Below are 9,644 nucleotides of genomic sequence, written 5' to 3'. Positions count from 1 at the left end.
GGCTGTGACTTGAGGGGAAACGTCTCAAAGCCCAAGGGTTCTTTCTCCCCACTTAAAAAAGGAAAATTCATTCTTCCTAATATTAGGAAGTAACTCTAGAATTATATGACAAAGGAAAACAAAAAGAAAACAAATATTTTTCAGAAAACATTTCTTCCCAGAAATTAAGGTGGTGTGTGGAAACGTTTACAATGTTTTTCTCTTCCCGGCCCGGAAGCAGAAAATACTTCTTTCTGTTGAGCTGATGATTAATTAAAAGAGTACTACACATGGCATCTCTTGATTCCGTGACTCCATGAATCACTTGATTTCTGGACAAGCTAATTTTTATTGTTTCGCAAAATATATATATATATATATATATATATATATGTATGTATACTAGCAGCCCCTGTGCGATGTCAAGATTGGACTTAAAACTTATTGTTTTATGGAACTACACAACCCGGGAGTAGGGATGGCAATTTTCTCCATCCCTGCCAAGTACCTGGCCTCCCCAATCAGACAAGGATGGGTTAGAGATCACCTTAGCAGGGATAGGGTGAGGATAGAATTAATAGGAATACCTGATTGGGGATGGAGAGTAAAGTTCATACCCCACCCCAACCCCGATTATATATATATGTGTGTGTGTGTGTATATATATATATTATATTAAATATATAATATTATTAACTATTGTTCAATAATATCATTAAATATTAATAAATTGACCAAAATTACTGAAAATATCAATAATTACTTATTGATAAAAATTACTGTTAATTTTTAATTATTAAACTTGTATTTATTTATTTTTTAATTAATTATTAATTTTTTAGTAACAATTGATTTCAATAATTAATTTTCATAAAATTTGAAATTAAATTGACAATATCAGTAATTTTTAGTAATTGAATTTTTCAATTTACCAAAATTATGAAAAAATATAGTTTAGGTGTTGATATTTTCTAAATAATATTCAATACTATCAATAATTATTGAAAATATATAAAATCACAAATTAATTTAACTACCAAAATTAAGTTAATTAATTAATTTACCCACGCTTTTGGTTTTTAGATGGTTTATAATATAGATTAAGAGGTGTTTTAGGAGGAATTTTGGATGGGAGAGATTGTTTAGGAGAAAGTTTAGGCGGGGTTGAGCCGATTGGTGACATGAGAGAGAGAGAGAGAGAGAGAGGGATTAAGTGGAATTCAGGCCCAACCTGACCCAATCTGAGCCCACCCAACATTTTTATGATACACACACACACATATATATATATATTTGCATGTCATCAATCTATTCTACCTAAAAGCTGGGCTACACATGCCCAAGCACAAGCCCAACCTAAGATTCGGGTTAATCACAAGTTAGGCTTGGATTGGTACACTCAAGCTTAACCTTGAGCTGGACCAAGCCTAAGCTCAAGGTTTAAAACTTAGGGTTAGGCTTGGGTTGACCCTCAACCCAACCCAACTCACCCAAGTTGCACCCCAAGATGTAGAATTGTGGATTTTTTAGTTTTTACTTTTTCTATTAAATTTTTTTCACTTTTACTAAATTTTTATTTAGTGGATTAGAGGATTTTAAATTAATAATGATTAATTTTAAGACTAATATCTTTTAAAAAAATAAAAAATAAAAAATAGGAAATTAGGAAGGAGGGAGTCATGGCTTAGATTAAATGTGCACTATCTATCTATCTATCTATATCTATATCTATATCTATCTATCTATCTATCTATAGATAGATATTCAAACCGCCCTTCCTAATTTTCTATTTTTTTGAATTTTTTATTTTTTAATTCCACATAATTACCTATTAAACCAAAAAGGAAATCACATATGCTTAACTATTTCTAACAACGATAAAGAAATGAGGGATTTGCTTTTCTAATGTTTAGCTAAGTGGCACCACTTTCCCCCACTTCCTCCTAAATTGTCTCTAATTCCTGTTTATCTCCTAAATTATCTCTAACTCCTATTTATCTCTTAAATTATCTCTAATTTAGTAGAGAGATTCTCTCCTAAACTATCTCTAATTCCTATTTATCCTCTCCCCACCTTTTATCTATATCCATCAAAAGAAAGTATCAATTAAAAAAATTCAGAACTATTTAAATGTTATAATAAAATTATATGCTAAATTTAAAATATTTATTCAAAACAGAAAAAATTAATAGATTTAATAATATTCATATTATTAATAATTCAATATTTTTACAAAATTCATCATGAAATTATGTAGTAACAAAATAAATTATAATTTTACGAATTATTCAATTTAAATGTTATTCAAATAGTAAAAAATTAACATTAAAAAATAAAACATTATTTTAATATTTCAACAACTAAAAATCTTAAATAAAACAGATTAAAATAGCTAAATAATATAACAAAGTATTTAATATTACGTAATAACATTAAAATAAATAAAATTCAAATAATGAAAATTTTTAAATATTTTACATATTATTTAAACATTTAAATAACACAATATTTAACATGACAATTTTTTAAATAGTTAAAATAACGAAATTATGCAATCAACTTAAAAAAAAAAAGATCTTAAAAGTAGAAAAATAATTATAATAGAATTCATAATATCCATATTAATAATAATTTAATATTTTAAAAAAGTAATAATGAATTATGTAATAGTAGTACAATTATAATTTTATGGATTATTAAATTCAATAAATAATTAATATTTTAAGAATTTAAATAGAAATATTATTTCAATAACTAAGCGATATTGTAAATAATTAATTTCACTTATAACAATTAATAATTATAGAAAATAACTATCAAAAAATTATATTTATTAGTAATAATTTTACAATAATGGTGTATATTTATTATATATTTATATATACTATAATTAATATTTATTTTATTTTCAGTAATTATATATTGTTTTTTATAAATATGCTGTCAATAATTATTTATAAATGTATTTTTATTTTTGTTATTTAATAGAAAATTATCAATAATTATTGGAGATTAAACAACTATTTTTTTAACTTTTGAAATTTAATTTATCGTATTTATTGCATTTTTGTTATAATTGTTTTAGAAATTATATATTTTTTATAATTTATAGATTAATACTTATTAGAGATTAAACTATTATTTAAGATTACACTATTTATTGACTAATTTAGTATATTTTCAGTAGTTATTATATTTTTGAAATTATTATATTTTTATTATATATCTATTATATTTTCATTATAAACTTATTTTCAATGATTGTGTATGTTTGCTATAAATTTTCAATAATTATTGGAGATTAAACTATTGTTATTTATTAGAGATTAGAATATAAATTTAGTTGAAATTAGGAGTGTTCAAAGATTGGTTCTGTTCAATTACAAGTTGTTTCGCCAACCAAATCGATTAGGTCAAGTCCATAGTTTGTCACTCTAAACCGAATGACTATTAGCAAAAACCCACCAACTCGGGTTGTATCGATTTGGGTATATTTTTGGTTTAGTTTGTTTGTTCAAAAGATTTAAACTTAAAAATTAACTTTAAATTTCATAAATTACAATGATATTATTAAAAAAGTTACAAAAATTAAATATATGATATAAAATATTTTAGACTAACAAATATGAGAATTTTCCTACTTTTTCGTATTAAAAAATTAAGTTTAAAATATAAAAATATTAATATATATTTATTAAACCAAAGCCAATCTGAAATACTAGAAAGCCAACCAACTCGAGTTGAATTTGATCGGATTGTTTATTAAAAAGATAAAATATAAAACAATTTTAAACTCTTATATATCTCTATTGTTTAACTTTCGCTTAACAAAGCATGGGTCCCGTCACCATGCCTCTCCTTGCTCCATTATCCCCACCCTGCATTGTCTTTGACTTTCTCTCCTCTCCCCTTCCCACCACTCCCATTAAGCCATGTCACCCAACTACCTAAAAATATTCCTATAATCTTTCTCTTAAGGTATCTCATTTAAACCAATAGGAAAGTATTATGTTGCCACACTCCCTAATCAATTCCTAAATTGCATCCCCCCAATCTATATCCACTCGGCCTCATTTCAAATATTTATATTAATTAATAAATAGTTAAATACAGTTAACATTTAATCCCACCCATATTCAATGAGCATTAAATAGTGTTATTACCAAAAGTTAATAAATATGGTTGGTAAATTACCAAAAATTAAATATTCTTATTAGTACGGTTAATAAATTACAAAAATTAATAAATATTGTTATTAATTAACTCATTAATAACATTTTATAGAAATTGAAAACTCTTGAACTAATTTCTATGAAATTGAGAATTATATTTAAAAATGATCCAAAAGTATAAAATTTTAGTTATTGTTATTATTATAATTAATAACCAAATGCAAATGGGGAAACAAAATATTATAGTGTTAGAAAATGAAATTATTAATTAATTAATATTGAAAAATAAAAGATAAATTAGTGTAATTTTGTTAGAAACTACCAAATAAAAAAATATATTTAATAACAGTTTTAAAAAATTTTGATAAATCCCCATAGTTAGACAAATGTAATAAAATTTTCAAAAAATTTCATAAAACTAGATTTTTGTAAAAATAACATTTTTGAATTTAAAAGATATGAAGTATTTGAAAGTTTATTTAAAATGCATTAAATAATTATTGAAATAAATTTGAATATTTTTTCAAAATTACACAAGTACAATATATTTTCTAAAATTTTCATAAAATTACATTTTTGAATATTAAAGACAATTTAGTGTACTTTTAGAAATTTACCATGTTATGATCATTTTTATCATCAAATTGAATATTGGGTTGACGGGGACAATGTTTTCAAAATTGAATCAAGCCAGATGGTTAGATTGGAAAAATTGGGAACTGGACACTGTTTCAGCTCAAAACCACTTTTTGTCTAAAAACTGTTTATTTGGTTAGCAAATCGCTAACCTAAGCGGTCTAACCGTCAACCCGAACAACAATTTTTTACCTTTTTTTTGTTTTTCTAATTTTTTTTGTCAGAGCGGGTTATCCATTCGAACTGAACAGTCAGACTGTTCGACCCTAGAACGGTTCCCTATCCGGTCCAATTTTAAAAACCTTGGATGGGAAGTGGGTGCCTTGCCTTGAGCTTGGCATCGTATACGGCATAGGCCTGGCCCATGGACCAACCTGATCCATGGCACGACACGGGACCGTGTAGGCTTGAGCCGTGGATCGTGCCGAACCGACCCCCAAATTATCTTAGAGGGAGGCATGGCCCGGGATGCCTCATGGGCCAGCATGGCATGACTTGCACTTTGTGCAGGCCACATGCGGGTCGTGTCGTGTCGACCCAACACGACCCAATTTACACATCTACTTGAACCCACCCAATACTGGGGACAGGGTAGGGGAATTCAAGGATTCTCTGTCTTTCATGAGGAGTGGGGTGCCTTGCCCCTGAACTCACTCGACATTGAGGAGTGATTACCTTGCCATGAACCTGCGCGACACTAGGAACAGGGCAGGGGAATTCGAGGATTCTCTGTCTTTGATGAGGAGTGGGGTGCCTTGCCCCTGAACTCACTCGACATTGAGGAGTGATTACTTTGCCATGAACCTATGCGACACTAGGAACAGGGCGGGGATGGGGTAGAGTGTCTTGACTATGGAGCAGGGAAAGGGATGGGGTACCTTGCCCTGAACCCACCATGTTGTCATTCTTATATAATTGTTAATTATTAGTGAAATTAATAAAAATATTAGTTTTTATAATTATTTTTATTTATTACTACAAATTATTAATAAAACTAAATATATTAAAAAATATTTATTTATATTCAATTAACAACGATTATTTTTTATAAATCAACATTAAATGAAAAGTAAAATTGTTAAATCTTTTAGATTTTCTCGTGCATTGCATGGTCCCTGCTAATTTAATTTAAAGTGGAAAAGAATTGATGTAATGAATATCTAGAAATTTAATAATAGATATTTTTTTTTTCATTTTGCATTCTAATTAATAAATTAATAAAAAAAGTCCTAATTGGATCAATCACGAAAGGTCTGTGGATAAGCTACCTATCCTATGGCTAATCTGAACCGTCCACTAGATTGGGAGTTTCGTCTTAGTTGTCCACTTCTGCACTTCCCAAACTTTTTTTGTTTTTTTGGAGATACTTCTAGTACAGGCCATCCAAGAAACTAATAATTTGCAACATGGTTTTTAAAACTGAACCGGTCAGGGGTCTGGTTACCAAGTCGAATGGTCCGGCTGTTCAACTCGAATGATCAGTCTATTCTGACAAAATAGATAAATAATTTAAAATTTAAAAAAAATTGAAAAATAGTCAAAACCATTCGAATGGTTAATTGGCCGGTTTAATGGTTTGCTGACAAAAATCAACGGTTTTAGGGAAAAAAAGCAGTTTTGGGGAAAAATATAATCGGTCAGGTGACCGATTTCCAGTTTTTCCGGTCCAGTTTTGAAAACCATGATTTGCAATTATGAAATTGAACATGCAGTTCGGTTTTGATTTCTTTCTTTCCAACCATGATTTATATTGTTATTTGATACAAAATTTGTGTTTTTTGGTCTAGTGGCAGTGCAAATTTTGCATCCAAAAAACTGTTGCACCTTTTTTTTGGGGTATTGAACTGTTACAAAATTTGCTGCCCCTTCCTCCTACCTCAATTTTTTAAAGTGGGGACCACAATCATCATGCCTAGTACCTCACCTCACTCCTAAACAGAACAGATAATCCTCCCACTTCAATTGTCTTTCACTAGTCGCTTCATTAATAATTTACTTCCTATTTCACTTCTCACTTACAAATAAGAGAAGTCAAATATGAAGCAAACTAAACTAGAATTTCCACTCGATGGCCTTCTTTGCAATCCCATGCATTTACACAAGTTCAAATGAAAATTGTACTGCAAAGCAAAGTGCAAACACAACTGAACCAATAGAACTATGAAATGATTCATGATCCGATGACTCGAAGAGGCCGAGACGAGTCAAAAATACCTGAACCAGTGAGCTAGCTACTACAGACCAAATCAAGGAGGATATAATAACGTATATTTCACCAGGCAGAAATCACTTAAAAATATAGATAGAAGTAGAATTTACCTTATCATGCATATATGTATATAAACTAATTGTGTTGTTCTCCACAGCTTATGCTTATGCTAGGCAACTGATGGTGATCGACAAGCTTCACTCCACCTTGGCGAGCATGATTGGCCTAGACAATATCTTAGCGATGCCATCTTCATATACCTGGAGTCTCTGTAATACCTTCAGAAAAAAAAAAAAAAAAAAAAAAAAAAACATATAACCCTGAGCAAGTCCTGAATACGATCGATATTGATTCAGCTAAAATAAACACTTATTGGCCAGATGATTTAGTAGAAGTTTGTTCGTTGGTCGTGCATCTGAAGAAGAAGAAGAAGAAGAAATAAATGGTACAGTGAAGAGAATCCAGAAGAGAGGAGACCATCAGGCCATAGTATATATTGTGAGATCATAGTCTGGTCATGATTGAGCCCAAGACCTGTACGACGGGCGGTCCGACGTGTCCATCAGTGGCCGGCCGGGATGCTCGGAAAATCGGAAGGACGCTTGCTTTGGTGTTGGGTTAAAGGGATCGAGAAGTAAGTGGGCATTCAGTCCAAAGCTAAGGTTTAATCTTTGTTTTTTGTATATTAAGTGCAGCTGGTGACTGACCTGACTGGTAATTGATTCTTTAAGAATTAATGTGCCCAAGAGAAAGGCCACATGCATTCATTCAACATTTACGGGATCTGCTCCTCACAAATGGGCGCCTCACATGCATATCCACGATGTATTGAGAACATCTCGCTGAATAATAATTGATAAGTATGGAAGATATTCTCAATGTATGGTAAGATATGCATGTGAGGAACAGATCCGGTGTCGATGTTTGCGATATATATAATAATGCGAAATTAAACTAGTAATACGTAAGAAAAATGAAATAAATAATATAAGTGGTTCAGTATCTTTTTTTCCTTGAATTCTGCCGTCCTGCACTCATGCATGAACAACCAGCAAGAAACAGGCTACATGCATAGTGCATAACTACCATTCAAGGCTTATATATTCAGACTATATGCAATTATGCATGCATCCTTTTAATATTAAATAGAAAAGTAGGACAACAATTGTGGGCAAATCCCACAGTAGACACATCAATTGTAATCCTATACGAGACTACTTTATCTTTTTCCTTTATATCTTCTTTATGTGGACTGTGGATATGCCCGAATCACTTTTCTCTGCTTATAGGCCTCAAGTCTCTACTTTGTTTTGTACTTTTATTTGAAGTAATCAACAAAAACCCAATACTGTCCTCCTGGTAATAGAGAAACCAATGTCCAATTAATGATCACAAATGGTCCGCCCGGGTTTCGGGCTTGCAGCATTTGTAATTGGGTGATACACATACTTGGTCCAGGGGAGGTTGGGTTGGTCCAATTTCTTTTAGCCCTTTTCCTTTTAAAACATTTGCACTTCTCATACTTGGGAATTGGGATTAGCCAAAACAAAATTGATGCTCACTGATGTTGAACTAGAACAACTAGTTTTGTCCGTTTGCACCACCACATCTCTCTCTTTTACTTTAATTGGAGATAACACCATGTTTGTTTGATTGTTTCTGCTGGTTCTTAACTACCATTACCACATTATTATAAATTAAACCAAATGTTAATAATTTATGAAACATACTAGGAATAGGAAGAAAGGTGTTCTGAACGCATTTTCTCTGTAGAAAAATATATTTATATATGGAGAGAGAATGGCTGGAGGGTTCCATTACTTCTTATTTTCTTACAGCATTTCCTCCAAGCCTAATGAAATTCTGTCCTCTGGGTTCCTCTTGATCTAAATTATTTGTTTTGCAATGTTACGAGAGTGAATCTTATCCATTTGATTTATGTTGTGATTGCCCAGGTGTTTTTTTTTAGTGGGCTATGAAGTTTTCTCTGATTCTAATTCTACAGTGTTCTCTCTGTCTATGTCTCTGTGAATAATTATGTCCAATCACCTTATTTAGAAAAAGTAAAGCAGAAAGAAAAATTATCCATCCTGATTTTACAAAAACAATTTTGCCCGTTCTTCTCAAGATGTTTGCCTTTTTAGAAAGCAATACCATTTTATTTATTAAGACATTATCAATTGATTCTCCTCAAAATTAAAGACAAATTTGCCACCATTGGTTCTGGTCATGGTCAGCATTTGATATTTCCTTACCTGAAACAAAACTTTAAACCCTTGGAGTTGAACTCTAGTTGCTGTCCAGATTCCAATCTTCAGTTCTTTCGCGTCTAACCTTCTAAACTAAACGACTATTTATTTATTTATTTTGTAACCGAGCTAAATAACTAGGTAATAGCTAACCAGATAGCGATGGAATAAATGGTTATAATTTATAGAGATAGTGTATTTAGAAGTAGGCTTGACTTCATGACTTGAGTCCAGTCGACCCAACCTTAGTTTTAATTTGAATTAGGGCGGATTCCCTCTCACAAAATTGGTTCTCACATCCTCTACAGCACATTGGAAACATATCCCTATTTTTGTATGTTTTCAAGTAGACCGGATCTGTTCCTCACATAGGACGATGCCTCACACGCACATCCTACC

The sequence above is a fragment of the Nelumbo lutea genome, chromosome 5, assembly GCF_056320005.1.
Source record: "Nelumbo lutea isolate HS-2025 chromosome 5, American lotus-T2T, whole genome shotgun sequence".
Classification (NCBI taxonomy): Eukaryota; Viridiplantae; Streptophyta; class Magnoliopsida; order Proteales; family Nelumbonaceae; genus Nelumbo; species Nelumbo lutea.
The sequence above is the reverse complement of the archived record's forward strand: the minus strand, read 5'-3'. Positions refer to the sequence as shown.